Source organism: Cheilinus undulatus, linkage group 20, assembly GCF_018320785.1.
Source record: "Cheilinus undulatus linkage group 20, ASM1832078v1, whole genome shotgun sequence".
NCBI lineage: Eukaryota > Metazoa > Chordata > Actinopteri > Labriformes > Labridae > Cheilinus > Cheilinus undulatus.
In genome coordinates, this window is record NC_054884.1 from 30,971,910 (window position 1) to 30,991,442 (window position 19,533).

The 19,533-nt window shown below is 40.4% G+C and overlaps 1 protein-coding gene across 2 annotated transcripts in view; it reads left to right on the forward strand.

Annotated features, from left to right (window-relative positions):
* Positions 1-19,533, forward strand: part of cdc42ep4b (CDC42 effector protein (Rho GTPase binding) 4b) — a 44,149-nt gene that overhangs the window by 13,300 nt on the left and 11,316 nt on the right. The window contains exon 2 of one of the 2 annotated variants that reach the window (XM_041815379.1): positions 5,900-5,988. The exons of the other annotated variant lie outside the window; for it this stretch is intronic. The gene's annotated coding sequence lies outside the window, so the exon portion shown is untranslated. The remainder of the gene's footprint in view (positions 1-5,899; positions 5,989-19,533) is intronic. 2 annotated transcript variants of the gene reach the window in all.

The following is a 19,533-nucleotide window of genomic DNA, read 5'->3' on the forward strand; positions in this document are numbered from 1 at the left end:
CTTTTCACACTGAAATGGATTCTGCAGCACCATAATATAAGTGTCTCTGGCAATGTTCTCGTATTAAGTTACGGCGTCGTGGGCACATGGCGCTCTTCTTCTGCCCCACTGACTCAGCATGATCCTGTTTCATCTTTTGCCTCTTTTAGAATAAAGGGGGATCACTTTGTCCCCGATTACGCCTCTGTGACATTTATTTTGAAAGCAAGACATCACAAAGGTGTAAAAATAGCGTCCGAACTAAAAGGCTGCAAAGATAAAGAAGTCAGAAATAAACTAAAGCTCCAATGAGAAGTGTTTTACTGACAAGGAAACAGAAATAAATACTGCTGCTTTTTCAGTTCTAGCAAACAAAATAATAATTTTATTATGAAAATGCCTGAAACATTGCTAGAGGGTATTTATTAAGAAACACTACTGCACACATAAAAGACTACATCAGCACAGAGATGAGGACAAAATAACTAATTATGAACACTAACTAATGAAGTAAGTTAAGTTAATCATGCCATGATTCTGTTGAGTTGCATGCACTTACATTAAGTTCTAAGGATTTGTAAGAGACTGATAAAAAAACAAACAATTATATGAAGTGCGGAGACAACAATATCCCAATTCCTGAAGTCTCCAAGCCCCAGCCGTGATAACCCTGATGACATCAATGGAGTTATCGTCTCAGACTTTGGAAAGCCTCTGTTCATCGCTGCAGAAAACCAGATACAGATGTCCTTAAGAAGAGTAAAGCAAACTTTATGTGTTACTCATTAAAGCCATGTTTTGGAAAGCTGGAGGATCCTGCACTCCTGGTTCTTATCAGCACTGCTCACAAGAGAGACTCGGTTTAATAAGATGCTATCATGAAGCCATAACAGACAAAATGTGGTTTAATGAAAATAATCAGTTTTCTATGCAATACAGATAAGTCCTTTCTTAGAAACCTTAAAAACTCACTAGTCAGGCAGCAGGGATTTCCTTCTCTCCATGTAGGTAAACTGATGAGGAAATGCTTGTTGTAAAAACAGCTCTAAAATGATAATGAAACAGCAGTGGGGGAATTTTACTGACAATTTATCTTCTGCTTTGTGCAAATAAACACGTTCAGATAAAAATCTTAGAATCTTAGTTGACCTGCTTTTCTTTGTTGTGAACCTAAATTCAACATCCAAGTCAGTAATCCACCACAGCTGTCATGTTTAGGGATGTTTTATGCCAGAATTCTTCAGTTTTAATACAGTACAAGTTGGTAGAGTATCTAGTAATGACTGCCGGCACTACAGCAACAAAATACAAGCTGTGGACATCCAGTATTCTGCAGTTTTCTTGTTTTAAATTTCCAGAAGGGGCAAACAAACAAATTTGCCTAAATTGATTGGTTGGCTGGGAAATTGTCAACATATTTCTGCAATTTAGACATTGCTCTGTCCCTCTCTGCAGCAGCTTTTGGTCACACTGTAGGTAGAGTTTACCATGAAAAATCAAGTGAACTGATTTCCTTCAAAAAAGGAGTAATCTGAAATGAAACTTGAGTTAAATTAACTTGTTAATTAGGTTGAGTGCTGAGTAAACTGGACTTACGGTTTCCTGTAGTTTAGAAGTGACAGAGCCTGTAGGATGAGAATCATCAACCATAGACGGTATTGCAAAGGACTGGTGCCGTCATGATGCGTGTGATTATTATCCTTATTCCCATGTGTTCAATCGTATGCAGTTAAGAGCTCTTTTTATGACTTATTGCATTAATTTAAAGCCATAAATGGCAACATAGCATCTGACAGTGTTGCTATGAACACCATTGCTCTGTCATGCTTTTTATGTCATGACACCAGCCTTACATTTTCAAGAAATTCTAAGAAGTGCATGTGTGAAAAGCCTATAAAATTTGACCTTATGCATGTCGAGCAGAAATAACATGATTACAATGGAGCAGTGGTTCTCAACGTTGGGGTCAGGACCCCCATGGGGGTCACGAGACACTAAGAGGGGATCTCCAGATGCCTTAAAAAACTAAGAATATTTTTTAACAACACTGTTGCCACTTTACACCAATTTTGCCAAACTTTAAACTGTTTTCATCAGTTTTTCCAACCAATTTTGCCAATTTGGACACATTTTTTCCAATTTAAACCAATTTTTTGTCAATTTTTAAACCCTTTCCACCACTTCTTTCTGCCTGTTTTTACCACGTCTAAACAAATTATTACCACTTCACATTTAACATTGCCTTTGTTGACCCATTATTGCCTCTATTAACCTTTTTTTCTTTACCACATTTTACACTCATTTTGCCTATTTAACCCATTGTACCCACATTTCACTCTAAGCTATTTTTGCCAGTTTGACTCATTTATGCCAATTTCTGCCTATTTTTTTTGTCTCAGTTAACCCATTTTTGCCTGTTATATCAATTTTTCATCCAATTTCACCAAATTTTCCACCCATTTATGCCAATTTAAAGCCATTTCAGCCACTTTTTAATGCCTGTTTACCACTGTCTATGCTGTTTTTGCCACTTAAAGCCATTACTGCCACTTTTTGCTTGTTTTTTGCCACTTCTAACCCACTTCTGTGACTTTAAAATCCAATTTAACCACCTTTTCCACCATTCTTTGTCATTATCAACCTATTTTAGCCATTTTTAACCCATTTTAATCCTGGTTTTTAACAAAAGGGATTGACTTTTTTAAGAAGTCGTTGTTCATTGATAAGAGTGGTTATTATTCAGGTTAAATATAAGATATGGATACCACAGCTTAACTTTACAATGAACCATGATTTTGCTGACCTACACATCCCCCCAGTCTGGCTGGGCCCCAGAAAGCTCTCCCATGTATCTCCCCTTATGGGCGACCTTGTCTGCACATGACTTTTCTTGAATATGTGTGGCTGTGTTCAGCCACCTTCAGGTACAGTGGGGGTCCCCGGTTTCTGACACCTTTGTTTTTTGAGGTCACGTGCTAAATAGGTTGAGAACCACTGCTATAGAGAAGACAGTTCAACATTAACCACACATTGCCTTCAGTTTCCCCTCCTCCACTCTTGCAGATGAAATATTTAGTGCCTTTTAATGGCAGCGCCATGTCTGTGCAGAATATGCAGACTGTGACTCGCTCATGTAATAACAACAGAGGCCTGATGGCGCGCAGCTGGTCATCCGAGGTCCACGCTCTGGCCTGTTTACGGTCCAGTGAGCTCTCATTGTTTTCCTGCTCATACGCTTGCAGAAACAGGTGGTTTCTCTCTCAAGCGTGTACCGAGAAGACAAAAGGGGGGGGGGGCTGCTGGCGTAGCTGCGGTCACTCTTTGACCGATATGTGACAAATACATGCCGGGAAACTAGTTCAAGAGATGGGAACAGTCACATGGACTATTGTCAGCCGGATAATCCTTCGAGGATCGCCGGTTTCCTTCTGGATAAAGAATCTAACAACTTCCTGCCTCTGGAGGGCTTTTCAGGTCAGAATGCTGTGAATACAGATAGATGTGTATCAAAAGCCTTTGTTTCTTTGTATTAGAATTACAGTTAATAGTGGGCGTGTTGATTTTAGTCACTTATCTTGTGTGAGCTTAAATCTTTTTTTCTTTATGTGTGCGTGGTTTTGGGTGTGCCAGAAGGGTTTGGTTCCTGTCTTCCTCTGTGCTGCTTTGTTTTTTGTTCTATCCTCTCTGTTGTTCATTGTGTGACATTGTTGGTTCCTTAGTTACGCAAAAATATAGTCCGCCAATTGGGAAACATCAAGGTGTGTGAAATAATGTTTGCTTTTTAAGGTTTGTGACTCAGATGTCAGAGGTTAACACTCACAGATGACCTTTTGACCTGTTTAGAGCATGAACCGTTGATGGACTTCAAACAAATTGTTCACACTCACATGTTCTTACACATGTAAACAAACCCCTTCATGTGCCTCCCTTCCCTGCTGAATACAAAAAGACCTCAGGTAAACAAAGTCGTTGCTTTATTGGCAAATCAAAGAAGCATGCCAAACGTCAAAGTCGTCTCTAAGAAAACCAAATCAAAGACGGATGGTTTGCGGTGAAATGTCACTGATGATACTTCAAAGACTTTTCTGCTGCAATCAGGTGTGTTTCCAGAAAGCTCTCTGGGGTTTTATACTTTAATCTTCTGGCCAACAGATCAACCTGTTTCACAGGAGCCAGTTTGATTTATTATCCTGAGCTGAGGCTTTTATTTTGTCTGGTGTGATCTACTCTCCACCCCCGATATTGTCTTTAACTGATGATAATTTAAGCATTATTTGGATAATCATACACTTTCTCTCAGTCGGTGCCAGCTCCCAAAGCCATAAGTGACGTCTTCAAATTGCTTTTTCTTTCAGATCCCACACTCAACATGAAAAGAAAACACTAAAATTAGCATTCCCACACATTTGACAAGCCATGCATAGCAACATTTGATGTGTTGCTTTTGAAATGAAAAATATCAACTTCAATCAAAGAAGTGATTACCTGTGTGAGGCCTTGTTTGCATGATACGGTTTCAGCCAAAGACAGCAGCCTTATGTTGCAGCTTGGCTGTTCTTTTATGTGACACCTGCATTTCAGAGGCCTTAAAGTGCAAATTATTGAAGGCAGTGACCTGCAAGCTTTAGAAAATTTCACCATCTCTGTTGTCATGTAAACTTGAAATATGTCATTCCTCTAAGAACATAGGCTGCACACAAACACATTACGGAACCAGTCCATAGCTATGTGCGAGTAGGAGATCTACGAAAACAATGGCCGACTCCTGAGTTCTTTTGCAGCATTATCTTGAAATTTACTTCTTTCATGGTTAATGGTCACTTGGAGTGGCAGCCCACCTTTTTGCAGGTTTTGTTTTATTGCAAAGTCACACCGCCAACTACTGGCCTGGCATTTTAAAGACAGTTTTAGTCGTTTTTGCAGATCTATGAGTGTGGCAGTTGTCCAGAAGATGCAAACATGACCTTTTAAATTAAACAGACTGGCCATATTCATGTCTGTCATCAGACACATCCATCTTGCAAAGCTCCTAACTGAAATGTTTGTGCTGAGTCTGAGAAAGGACAAACCAGTTGGTGCCATTTGAGGAGAACGAGGCTGTGCTGGTGTGGTTTAGTTGTACTGGAAGCCTGTAAACAATGGCTGCCGCAAGTGTAGCGAATTGCTCAGATGTAGCTAAAGTGGCATTTCTTCAGTATGAGAGAAAAGAACTGTACTGAAAGCTTCTCAGTGTGGAAAGATATTTTCTTCTTTTGGGGTTCAGCATGACTTTTTTACACCAACATAGATAGCAATTACTGTGTCAAATTCACTCTGGAGCTGCACATGCTACATGCACATGTTACATGTGTCTCCCCTCTGATTGGCCTGTGATAAATGTGACAGATGTGGCCTAAGTATGGCAGTCCTACTCTTTATATTTTAAGGAATTTCAGGACTGACTACCCCTTTAATATTTTTTCTGTTAATGCATGCATCTTGCAGTGGAAGACTTTCACTGCTGGACAGGAGGGAGGGGCCTCTGGAGACAGACAAAAAAGATGAAAAAAGGACAATCTAGAAATGTAAGATGATATCCGCCTTGATGTCAGCGCTACATATCATTGGAGGGAATCACAGTGTATGAACAAGTGGTAAATTGAAGCCTATGAAGCAGCTTATTTACTAGTACGGATTGTAAGGATTGCAACTGTGGCTCAGCAGGTAGAGTTGCCAGAGATTAGCTAATACTATTGGCCAATTCTCCATAGCAACCCTCCCCATCAGAGAGTGAAAAGTGTGAAAATCTCTACACAAGCTCAAGTCTGTTTACTATTTATCATTGCACCAGTTGCTCAGATTTCTGAGATATACATCATCTCCCTTCATTTGCTTGCAATTAAAATTTACTTGATCTCTCTCTCTCTGTACTTTCGCTTAGGATCTACAAGGGTGCTGGCAGGGAAATGCCTATGTAGAACTGGGATCTTGGATTTTTGTCCATGTGAGAAAGCACTACACCTGTGACAAGTAAGTGGTAGTTTGACCTGCAAGCCACACTTTGGCTGCAAATTGACTAAAACAGAAGAATATATATATTTTCATTTTAGAGTTAAATGATATGACACAACAGATAAGAGGTCATTATTTGTCCATGGCCAGTGTTGGTCAACAAGGACACTGGCCAACGCCAATGTTAAAGTGATGCACGGTTACATCACTACAAAATATCAACATTGTGATCCACAGTTGTGAAAAGTGAAACCAAAAGCGCCAGTATGCAGGCAAACTTTTTTTTTTTTTTTTTTTTTTTAATCTGTGCCTTTTGAATGGAGTTTGATTAGTTGAAGGAAGCTTCAGGAAATTCTTAACCCTTAAAGACGTGATCATTCAAATTTCAGCTCAAGTTGAATGTTTCAAAGTTCAAACTTGGACAAAATGTTCCCAGTTAGGTGATAGCATCATCACATTTCTTCCTGCAGATTTTGCGTCTTTGAATTTGTTTGTTTGGTGTGTAAGAATTTGCCCAGCTTTAGCTCTGAATAAAGAGCTTATTTGGCTTTAATTCTATAAACTTGTATTAGATTATACTAAGCACACTGATCAAGTCTGTCTGAAGGAGCTGAGCTGCTGAAATGTGATCAGACCTCATGTGCTTGGCTGGGCATTCCTTCAGAGTCACTAAGCGAGCGTGTCCCCTATCACGCACAGCACTCCCCAAATCTCAGTGGGTGTAGGTAAATCACGTAAGACTGCTGCAATGTTAACAATGCTCTTTACAAGAGCTGCAGCTTTATCTCTGAGACTTCTCTGCCTGCCCTCTGTTGAGTTGTTATTATCAGTCGCCATGTTTGTTGGCCTGCTTGTTCTCTTTTGTTGGTGTCATTAAATTTAACACCACGGGGGTTTATTAACTCGCCTTGTCAGTCAGAGCTCAGGGGTCTTTACAGGCGGTTTGACTTCAGAGGGGAGGCTGCTGATAAAAAAGGCCAGGAGGCTGCTGAGAAGTTGACACAGAGCAGAAAAGGGTCACTTATCTTCCAATAACACTGAGGGGCCTCCTGCTGATTTCACCAAAGTTTGTACATGTGAGTGCGCTTCTGCTTCTAAAGAGGCTGCACACTGGCAGCGCCTTATCTTTTTGGGTGATTTGGAACATTTTGTATCTCAAAGGTCTCACTTGGAGCAACTTGCTAGTGCTTCTGGCCTCCTTTTTGCTTTAAAAAAATAGCCACCAATATGGCCAGTAAAGTATTTGAACCGTAAAAACTGGCCTCCATGCTGTAGCGGATCATTTTGTCCTTTCTCCCAGCGCAATCTTCAGAGGAAAATTCTGCTTTGTGTCCTCGTCCAACAGCTATTGGACGCTTAATTCAACCATTTGGCTGAGATCCTGCCCCTCGCGTACCAGGCGTGAATGCTGTCTATTTGTCACAGACTGATGGGGCGGATTTCGGCGATTAATTAGACATGTACTCTCATGTGGACGCGGAGTACAATCCCTCCACTGTGGGCGTAATGAGGGTTTGGGTGTATTTCATGCAGGACAGAGAAAGAACGTCTGTCGCTGTGCTGGCATGACCGAGTGGATCCAATGTGGTGACACCCTCTATCAAGTCTTTGAGGGTGGGATTCTCTTCAGTGCCTCCATCTGTGTCTTCCCCTTTCAGTGTGAGAAATCCCTGCGGCATTGTTGCTCCAATTGGGAAATGTTTTCTTCACTCAGGATATTATTCATACATGGAGAGAAGGGGCATTTCTCTCTCAAAACAAACCCTCGGGGGATTTGTTCGAGCTTATTTTATAATCAGGGAAACATGTCTGTTATCTATCTTCTTTGGTTTAACGCCAAGCTGTTTTTCTTTCCTTTTTTTTTTTGCTCACTGGTGGAAGAACGGCATGGCAGCCCACCCAGCATCTGACTGCATGCTTTGTCCACATTTACAGCTTCATGAGAGCCTCGCTCGCCTGGAAAAAAAATGAATGAATATTTTATATACATTTTAAGAAAAGCATCAAACAAGATCATTTTACAACCCCAATTCCAAAAAAGTTTGGGTGCTGTGTAAAGTATAAAAAAGTAAATCCAATTTGTAAATCTCTTAAACCCATATTTTATTCACAATAGATCATAAAGAACACGTCCAAACTGAGACTTTTTACCATTTCATGAAAAATCTTAGCTCATTGTGAATTTCATGGCAGCAACACATCTCAAAAAAGCAGGGACTGGTCAACCAAAAACTGGAAAAGTAAGTGGTACTAATGAAAAACAGCTGGAGGAGGATTTTGCAACTAATTAGGTTGATTTGCAACAGGTCAGTAACATGACTGGGTATAAAAGGAGCATTTTAGAGAGGCAGTGTCTCTCATAAGTAAAGATGCACAGAGGTTTATCAATTTACGAGAAAATGCATCAAAAAGTGTCAGAAAATTTTCCTCAATGTAAAATTGCAAATGCTCTAAATATCCCACATAATATGATCAAAAGATTTAGAGAATCTGGAGAAATTTCTGTGTGCAAGGGACAAGGCCAAAAGTCAACATTGGGTACTTGTGATCTTTGGGCCCTCATTTGGGCACTGCATTAAAAACAGGCATGATTCTGTACTGGAAATCACTGCACAGGTTCAGGAAGACTTCCTGGAATCAGTGTCTCTCTACACAGTTCACCTTTCCATTCACAAATGCAAGTTAAAGCTGTATCATGCAAAGAAGAAGGTATATGTGAACACGGGCCACAACACCTACAGTCTCTTCTGGGCTAAAGCTCATTTGAAATGGGCTGATGCAAAATGGAAAACTGTTCTGTGGTCAGAAGAAACAAAATTTTATATTCTTTTTGGAAACGATGTATGCTGTGTCTTGCAGACTAAAGAGGAGAGGGACCACCCAGTTTGTTATCAGCACACAGTCCAAAAGCCTGCAATACTGCCTATGGCGTGGGCAGCTTACACATCTGGAAAGACACTATCAATGCTGGAAAGTATATAGAGGTTTAGAACAACATATGCTCCCATCCAGAAAACGATTCTTTCAGGGAAGGCCTTCCATATTTCAGCAAGACAATGCTAAACCACATACCACATCCATAACAACAGCATGGCTTCACAGAAGAAGAGTCCGGATGCTGAACTGGCCTGCCTGCAGTCAAGACCTTTCAGCAACGTAAAACATTTGGAGCATCATAAACAGGGATGAGTATCAAAAACTGGTACAAAGTAGCACCAGTACCAGTACCTACCATACCGAATTACAAGACAGATTTTGGTGCTTCATTTTGGTACCCCCCTCCAAAGGAAAGGCATGATATATGTTATTTGAAAAAGGTACACATGTTTTCTATACATATATGTTCTATTGGTATCTTATTTCTGAGCTATTTAGGATACTGAGGCCGTTTTTTATTCAGCTGACATCTCTTAAAACATTTTTTTTCTAAGAAGTATCGATTTAGCACCGGTATTGGAAAAAAAAAAACAAATGATACCCAACCCTAATCGTAAAAAAAAAAAAAAAAAAAAAAAAATCCAGCTAAGAAGACCCAAGGACTATTGAACAGCTAGAATCCTGTATCAGACAAGGATGGGACAACATTCCTCTCACCAAAACTCCAGCAATTGTTTCCCCACTTCCCAGATGGAAAACTGTTCTGTGGTCAGATGACCATCCCCTCAAAGAAGCGGTAAATGTGGTCCTGTCCCTACTTTTTTGAGATGTGTTGCTGCCATCAAATTCAAAATAACATTTTCCTGGAATGGTAAAATATCTCAGTTTCAACATCTGGCATGTTGCTTATGGTCTAATGTGAAGAAAATGTTGGTTTATGAGATTTATAAATCATGCATTCTGTTTTTAATTACATTTAAAAGAATGCCCCAACTTTTTTGGAATCAGGGTTGTACTTAAAATTTGAGTTATGATTCGGTTGGGTAGATATCAGATGAGTACCATATCGCAACGTGTACCCATCCCTGTCTGGAAGCATGTCTTCTGTTTCTTCATACAGAATGGGAATGATTAAAAAATCAATCAGAGCCATGCACTGATTGGAAAGCAGGAATAAAAACCGTAGCTTGTGCAACAGGAGATTGATTTCGCCAACAGAAAAGGATGGTTGCTGCTGCCCATACTGGCTGGTTGTGTGGCAGGAGGCTGGTTTGCTCATGTTTTTGGCGGGACGGAGGTGTGGTGTTTGCCCTCCTGAGCGCCGAGGGGTGGCTCAGGCATGCTGGTTTTATTTGCTCACATAGAAACAGGCTGCCCTTAATCCTCCTGTGGTTTTGTTGCTGCCTGTGCGGCATTGGGGCCCTGCAGGCGGGCAGTCTGCTCACATAATATACAGAGGGCTTACAGTGCTTTGGCTACAGTCCTGCTCATGTAGGTAGAATCTCCTGTACAGGCTGTTTGGACTTGTTTCCGAGAGCGCTGGATCTCTGCAAATAAAGCACTTAACATTTAAGGACACGCCACCTTCGTTCAAGTCTCGACAGTTGCGTATTTGGTATTGATTTAAGCTTCTATGTACATCGCCACTTTGTCCAAATCTAAAATTACATCTGGTCAAATTCCAACAGCCTTAGCGGTGTTTGTACATGTCTGCAGTTTGACTACATTATCTAAACTTTTACTTCTAATGCTTTAGGCTGCTGATTTTTACTTCACATGCTATGCAAGGACAAGTCTGCTGACATTAAAATTGATGCAGATTAAGGCATTTAAACAGTCCCTGAGGTGGTTTCATTAAAACGAACATTCAACCTTTCCCAACAAAACCAGTTTGTTAACCCTGGAGGCCCCATAAACATGTTTTAAAGCTTTTGCACAAAATTTTCAAGAATTTGACCCAAAGAAACCCTGACTGTGGTATCTCTGCCTGCCATCAGCTCACAAACACAACTCCAGTCCTATTCTGGAGAATAATAAAGACAGTCTGCAGCAACATTGGGAGATTGCTCATGGCCAAAAAACCCTAGTTTGCGGTCACCAAATATTACATGTAGGTGGCTCTCTTGGCTCACAAAGTTTTATTGCGGTAATGTTTGTTGAACTTGTAGAGTCACAGACAATCTGAGGAAAAAAATGGCACAGTTTGACAAAGCTCCTGATTTCCTGGTGCAAGCATGAGCGATGTTGGTGCTATGGCTGTAGGCTGTTTTCATATGCACTCCTGAAAGTTTCTTAAAAATTTAAGGTGGGCAGACATGCACCTCGGCACACTATTGCTGTGCACAGACAAGCCATTAACAGTTTTAACATTAACAGTAATCTTTAATGCTTCATGTGGATGTACCTCACTGCATACTTAGAAAAGTTTGATATCTGATTGCACAGGTGATGCCTTCCTCCAAATGCAATAAAACATTGAACAAGGAGACAGGACAAACAAACACATTTAAACAGCACATGTCCATGCATGCATACACTACTCGTTATCTTGGGAAACCAGCTTTGTTATCTGATAAAAGGGATAAATGGAAATGCCTTAGTGCATGCAGTCTATGGTTGTTGGCCATGTTCAGAATATAACTGTCACCCCCCATCCTGCCCCCTTGCAGTGAATTTGTCTTAATATTTCCTGCTGTATTCCCACACCAGTTCACCCCAAATTCACACAGAAATTTAGGGAACTGGCAGTAAATAATCTGGGTAAAGTTGGAGTGAAAAATGAGGCAGTTTGTTTTCACACGAGTTTCAAGTGCAGTGAAATGCTCATATACAACTGGAGCGGGTTTAACTTCTGCCACCTCTACTGGCACCAGTCATGCCTAGAAAATTTTTTGGGTGCTAGAATAAGAATGGAAGAAGCCAAGATGGTTTAACAGATCACGTTACACAGCAAGTGCTTACTGCAACATTCTCTGCCTCCGTTTTTGTTACATTTGGGATTTACATAGTGAAAAATCTCCAATATTAATTCCTGCACTATTGATCTCATCACTGCCTCCCACCAGTATTGAAGCTGTCTAGTCAGATCCACGTAATTATGGCAATTCACACATCTTTCTCTGAGAGGCAACTGATCATATGCTGTTTGTTATGTTTGTATTGCAGACATGAGTCGCCTCAGGCGCAACGCTGGGAAAGAGGGTGTGTAGGGAGGAGGGGGGTGAGACAGAGTGCATGTGAGGCAGAGGCGTTGGGGGATGGGATATGAAGACATGTTTGAGAAAAACTTCAGTTTAGTGTTGTCATTCATTGATAAAATATTATTTCTCTTCTTTTTTTAAACAGGCTACAACAAATTGAAGTTGGGCAAAAGAGCCGGTGTTTTTGGTCCATCCAGTCAGCTCCATGGCCCACCCAATTATCCTCAAATCTACCAATATAATGAAACACATGGTGTATTTTTGAAGGTTAGAGGACCTTTGGCAGGAGTTTTTAATCATAAGAAAAATGTGAGCATTTTCCCATATCCATTTGCCCTTTTTCGTCTTCTTTTTTGTCCTTTGCAACCTTGAGATTTTATACTTTTTGATACCACATGTTTCAGTCTCCTTCGTTTTTTATCAGAACTAGCAACAAGAAAATGTCAACCCTTCAAAACTTCAGAGATATTTTAACCAAAAGCTACCTCAAGTAAAAAAAAAAAAAAAAGACTGAGCACTGTCTTAAATTGGACATTAAAAATTAGTAAATATGTTTGATACACCAATCCTGTTTTACACCAAATATTTCAGAACAGAACAATCTCTGTTGCTTCAGTGAAAATTACCAAAGCCTGGAAGGTCACTACATCTTCAGTCATGTTTTAATCAGAAGCTTCTGCAAGATGTGTTCAGTTAAGACAGTGTGTTGGAGATTGCTGCAGTTTTTGGTGCAAGAAATTAGAGTTTTTTAATGTTGATAATCAACAAGAAAAACTAAATAATATTACTTCAAATCCACTGATTTTAATAATCAGGGCAAATGCCAATAGCAATATTTAAAGTAACAATTTAGCCCATGACCAGGACCAATGCTGAAGTCTTTTCCTTATTTTTTTTGATATAACACCCTCACAATCCTCAAATCTGTCCATGCAAACAGATCAGAGTTTGTCCAACTGGGTCACATCTTCTGCCCAGTAGTAAATCTCTTCTCTGATTCAGCCAATAGCTGTGCTAAATGCCAGCATTGAATTAGTACAACACTACAGATAAACATCTGCTACTGACATCCGTTCATGTCCACATTATTTGCAGATGGTCGGTGTCAAAAGGGGCTAATATGAGCCAATGTTGATGGATGTGTCCCTTGAAGAAATCTCATCACAGCTCCTTGAGTATGATCCTGAAACAGTGATTTTTTTTAGCACAGTTTAACCAGTTTACCTGGCATGGAAGCAATCATTATCCTCCTAGAGTCTAGGTCTGTCCAGATTAAGGTAGACAGGAGTCTAGAGGAGTCTTGTTCTGAGTTAAGAGGCTAGCTGAGCCTCTTTGACATATAAATAATTCCCTATTTTGACATAAGAATCCTTTTACTTTAAACGGTGGTATGCTATTAACCACTAAACCTTGTGAGGTAAGTGACCAGGTAATGATTTGCTGTTCACAATCAAGCCTGTTCTAAGAAATTGCTCTTAAATGTGAGCCTTGGTAGCCAACTCCCATTTAAGTGCCAGTTTCAGACAGGACCTATCAAGAAACACACAATTTGTGGTTCAAAATATTTTTCTTTATTAGCGGTTATTAATTTGTATTTATATAACACATTCCTATCTTTCCTACAAGGAAAGCCTGAGGCTGGGAGAGAAGCAGCAAAAAAATACCCAAGCAGAGCAGACACCAGTGCCAGCAGAATGACAGTGATGAAGTTAGAAGCATAATAAGGGAAGAGCTAGGGTGGAGGGTTGCAAAAATCAGCTTGCAGAGGGAGCAGCAAAGCAGAGCCGGGCTAGAGTAGTTTAAATATGGCAGGATGAGTGCAGTTCACCAGCAGCATGTCTAGAGCGCATCAGCTGGAGCTCTCGACTCCATGGCCCGCCTTGATCGATGTTCAACGCTTGATTTTTTTCGTTTGTATTTGATGCGCATTTAAAAAGCCAAACTGAAATGAAATATTAATCTGTTTACAAGCCAAACAACCAGCTCTGCTGACCTGTGCAAAACGATCCACATCTCTTACAAGACATAATTCCTGAGCAAGGCTGGACAAACACAGGCCGAGAAAGCACTGGCAAAATCAGGATTTAATGTACTACATCATGGCACATTGTACTGATCCAAGCTGGACCGCTTTATGGAAACAAACGCTCCTCCAGGCTTTAGACAGAGGCTTACTTACTAATCCAAACTTGCTGCTGTTTCCTTGTGAGTTTTTTTTTTTTCTAACTTGGCCTGATGTGTCTCAACTTTCAGAACACAGAAGTAGCCTTAGAATGTTTTTAATTTTGCACCTTGAACATCTGGCACAGTACAAAACAGCACAGAGTATTTTGAGCATCCGTGCAAAAATCACTTCTTGCCCCCATTTTGAGTTTTCTGCTGTTGCGTGACATCTGCAAAGAGCCTGAGCGCATGAGCTCAGAGCAGCAAATAAGAGCAAGTGAAATTAAAAACATGAGTGGGGTTCAACAAAGAGGAGTAAGTGCAAGAGTTACGAGAAATTTAAAAAGTCCTTTTTTAAGGAGTCAGCAGTGTGTGGAGTCCTTCTGTGGTTAGGGAGAGGATTTCTCTGGTGTGGGTCAGCAGAGTGGAAGGCCTGATCTCCCAAAGTGCAAAGATTAGTCCTGCGGGGTCGGGGGCAGTTGGCATGAGCAGAGCGGAGCTTTGAGCAGAGTTGGCAGGAAGGAGCAGGGCACTGACGTGGAGGCTTTAATGGGAGCAAGGAGATTTTGTTTTCAGTTTTGAGGAGGAAGTTGAATGAAAGATGGGTGTGATGTCTTCATATTTGCACTCTCTTGTCAGGTTTCCAGCTTCAGGATCAGTTTTGTTGCTCTGAAAGTGTACAGCCTGTCCTTTGGAGTATTTCTCATCTTAATTTGCCTCTTGGCAGCGGCATCAGAAAAGGAGGAGCTGCAGTTTAAACTGCAACCTCTGTGTTTCCAGTTGCCGTGGGAGCGTTGGGAGCGCTGCAGGTGTGTTTACATACGTTGGATGTGTTTGCAGCGGAACCACACTTCTTCACAAACCTGTGTCATATAGGTATGTTCCTCGAAACATGTCTGGTGAGCTAGCAGTCCCTCTGTGTCATAACATTTTCATCCTTTTGTGTGTCCGATCAGGATATTTCTGCCGTTTGTCATGCAGGGTTAGCCTGTGAGTTGTGTGGTGAGATATGGAGTCCAACAGGAAATTCTGGTTCCCTCTGAAGCAGGCAGAAATAATAAGGTAAAGTGGAGGAAGAAAGGATGGCTTACTGCATGGTGTTCTGTGTCTGCATCAGCTCTGGTTATCACTTCCAATAAGATATTTTGTTACTGTATCCATCACATTCTCGACCCCCCGCTGATCCTCTTTCCTGGTGTGATTATCTAAGCGGGATGAGTTTGTATACGACATACAGAGTGCTTTTCTTCTTCTCATATCTGTGCGGTGAGTCAAGGACAATGGAAGTAACTTGGAGGCGCAGTGATGAGAGATGGAGGATTTGCTAATGAGCTCCCACCAAGGCTACTGCAATGGTATGAAGAAGAATTGCATTCATACATAGTTGATGAGGTCTCCTAATTCTGTCATTTTTCACACATTTCTAACATCTTTAATAGTGAAACTTCTCTATTTTATTTTTTTATTATTCTGTTTTTGTGCTTGGATGCTGACAGTACAACTCTTGGAATAATTGCAAGGCTAGGAAAATATCTGAGTACTGGACTTAAAAGCGTACTGTAGCCCCCGTTGCACATGCACAAAACTGCTCTTTTAGGGATGAGCAACAAGCAGCTGTTTTTTTATTCTGACTTTAGAACCAACATTTTTCCAGCCACCCTTCCAGCAACATTTCAGAAGAAAGTCAGGGCAAAAAATATGAGAAAAAATACTCAGAAAAACCCACCAGAGTAGCCATATAAAGAATAGCACATAAATGTTGTATGTGGGAATTTATAGAATAACTTTATTGTATATATCCATTAGTATTTTATTTTCTGCTTTTCATACAGTGTATATACCAAACAAAACCAAGCTTTGAATAACAGGCAAAATTCTCATTATCTTATGTAAGCATCGGATACAGAACTTATGAACGTATTTTCCCTCTTGGCTGTTTCACCCTTTTTTTGATTTTACAGATCAGTCATGGTCAATATAATTAGGCTTTTTTGGCCAAAAAACTTACTAAAACCTCTTAAGTGTCAAAGTGAAAATCGATTTATATAAAGCAATGTCAATTAAACTAAAATATATTGGGTAATATAAGTGATTGCATAAATATTAACCCCCTTTAAAGTGACTGATAATTCAACAGAAGTCCAGCCAACTGGTGCTAGTAGTCTCACAATCAGTGAAATGGGGATCACCTAAGGGCAGTGAATGTGTCTCAAGTATTTGTAATATAAAGAAAGCTGTGTCTGGAAGGTTAAGTCACTGGTTAATCAGTATTCCTGGCTACCATTTCACCATGAAGACAAAAGAACACCCCAAGCAGCTCAGAAGAAAAATTACTGAAAAGTATAAGGATACAAAAATATTCCAAGGCACTGAACATCCCCTAGAGTTCTGTTAAATTCATCATCAAGGAGGGGAAGTAATATTGCACATGTGTAAATCTGCCTACATCAGGCTGTCCTCACAAACTGAGTGACCGTGCAAGAAGGACACTAGTGAGAGAGGCCACCAAGACACCTATGACTACTTATAAGGAGTTGCAAGCTTCAACAGCTCGGATGGGAGACTCTGCACACAACACCTAGTTCTTCACTAGTCAAAGCTTTTTGGGAGAGTAGCAAAGAGAAAGCCACTTTTGAAGAAAACTCATTAAATCTGGAGTAGAGTTCACCAAAAGGCATGTGGGAGACTCCATCGTCAAGTGGGGTGAAGTTTTTAGGTCTGATGAGACCAAAATGGTGCTTTTTTGATCACCAGACAAGACGCTATGTTTGATGGTGGCAGCATCATGTTGTTGGGATGCCGGCCCTGGAAGGCTTGTAAAAGTAGTGGGTAAAATGAATGTGCAAAGGAGGACAATCTTATTCCGTCTGCAAGAGAACTACGGTTTGGGAGAATACAGAAAGCTACACAGAAACTGTTCAAAGACAGCAAGGTGAATGCTCTGGAGTGGCAAGAATTTGAGTATGACTAGGAACAGGCGGTTCATGCCTGATCCCTGTGTAACACCTGCAGTGTCCAGGTGTGTAAGCCTGATTGAGACCTGTGCTATAATTGCAGCCAAAGGTGACTCTACTAAATACTGACTTGAAGGGGGTGAATTTTTATGCAGTCACTAGTATCTGTTATTATGCTTGAGTGACTAAGTTGTGTGCTCTTTCTCGGCTCTGTTAATGCTTAATGAATCAAAAATCAATTTCCAGCATTAAAAATAACACCCAAAGCAACACAATGCTAAATCATTTTAATATGACTGACACACTGTTGTTATGTTGTTTCTTCAGGGTTTCTATCATCCTCCTCCCCCCGTGGGAATCCGATGTTAGGTCTGGAGGTTACGAGCCTCACAAAGTAGCAGCAAATGAAGTTTGTTGACCTTCTTTGTCAGAACTTTCCATTCATATGCAGCTCTATTGATAAATTGATTAGCAGTGTCATAGATGGCGTAGCCTGAGCATATATATGCATTTACATATCAATGTTGCTGACAATAGGGTCAAACAATGGAGGAGATTGTGGCTAGTTCAAGGTTAAACAAAGCAGAGTTTTTCTAACTGCTTTAACAGAGGGGTCTTTGTGTCAAACTGAGGATGCTGAATTGGACAAAGAAGGAGTTTTATGCAAAATACATTTGATATACTTTTATTTCATGTGCATTCATATTCATTTTTCTCTTCTGTCTATATTCAGATAGCCTTCCAAGCCAGAGTTGTGTAATCACCCCCTATCTGACTCCTTCTAACTCCAGCATGAAGGCCTCCAACTTGTGAATAAATGATGGACTCCTTTTCTGTTAAAAATTTAAAAACAGTCCAAAGTAAAACCGCTGCTAACTCGTCAGCAGTGAAGCTGTGATTGGATAACTCTTCCTCGTTCGCTGGCTTGAATGAGAGAAAGTGGCCTTGGATGGCTCAGGACAGTGTGGCCCCTGTGATCCCCGGGATTACATGATGAGGAGGCTGGTTGTTATGATGTCACTCCACACGCATCAGAGTCTCCCAGCGACATAAGATGCCCTTAATCATTCATGGCCCTGTCACCACTTGTCTCAGTTTGAGCCGGAGTCATGTGGCACTTTGAGTGCTCGGTTACATAAAGGCAGCGTCACCGGCTGGCACCAGGACCGAGGCGATAACTCTCATCAAAAGCAAACATGATCATACGTATTACTCCTTCTGGCCTATTCAGTGCAAACCATGCCAAGCTGCGTTTGTTTTTGTTTTTTTTTAGGTCTCAAGTAGAAGCTTCGTCCTTTGAGCTCGACCAGTTTGTCCATTTAGCTCCATGAGGCTGTAAACAAAGCGCTGAGATGGAAATATGCCTCCAGCTGAATTTAGAGTGAGTGTAGTACAGGTCATACAGGCCAGACTGACTTCAGCACAGCATGAGAGCAAACACAGAGCGATGACGACATGCTTTTCTGTCTGTCTAGACTCTAGAGTGAACACTCTTTATTCATGAGTGTGTCCTATATTTTCTCTCCATACATTCACAAACCGAGCTTCAGCCATGGAGAACAACCATGTCTACAAACTCACATCTTAACAAGTGTATTCAATTACACTCATTACAGTTCACATTCATCTGACAAGTCCAGATAAACATCTTATTTCAGGACATGAAAAGCTGAAAGTAAGAGCTGAAGGGCTTCTAACAGGCAAAATTATCTGCCAATGAAGCTTGAAATGAGATGTCATTCCAAGACACTCAACAAGTAAAATTTGCTTCCTGATTTGGTGGATGTATTTATTTATTTTTACTATGAATGAATAATTCTGGCCTTATTTGGTGCATTTTATATCTTGATTTTTATCTTTTTAGGACTTGTCAAGTCAGTCTGGCTTCTATTGATTGTGATGAAATGACTAAGATATGGAAAACTCATTTGAAGCAGCAATGCCAGATAGTTTTTACTGATGACAAGCAATTCAGACCTTGCTTTTGGCTTTTTATATCTTAAAATGAAATGTTAATCTGGACTTGTCAAGTAGATGTTGTTTAAAAGGAGTGTGATTTGATATTTTTTATACTGATAGACTTGCCAAACCTGCCAAGGACTGAGTGTAGGGGAGAAAAAAGTGTGTGTTTTTTTTAATATATAAATGTGAAACCCCACTACTATAAATCTTGAAAGTGACAAATTTTGCAGCAAAAAGGACCGCTTTTAGTCTATACATATGAAAAGTACAGAGCCTGTAAAGTCTATAAAAAAGTTTGAAAAATATATTTAATTTTTAGCACAATTAGTTGTCTTTTTGGTGCAAAAGTATGATCTCTTTATATTAGATTGATGCGTTTCAGCCCATAGCCTTAAACAGGGTCATCA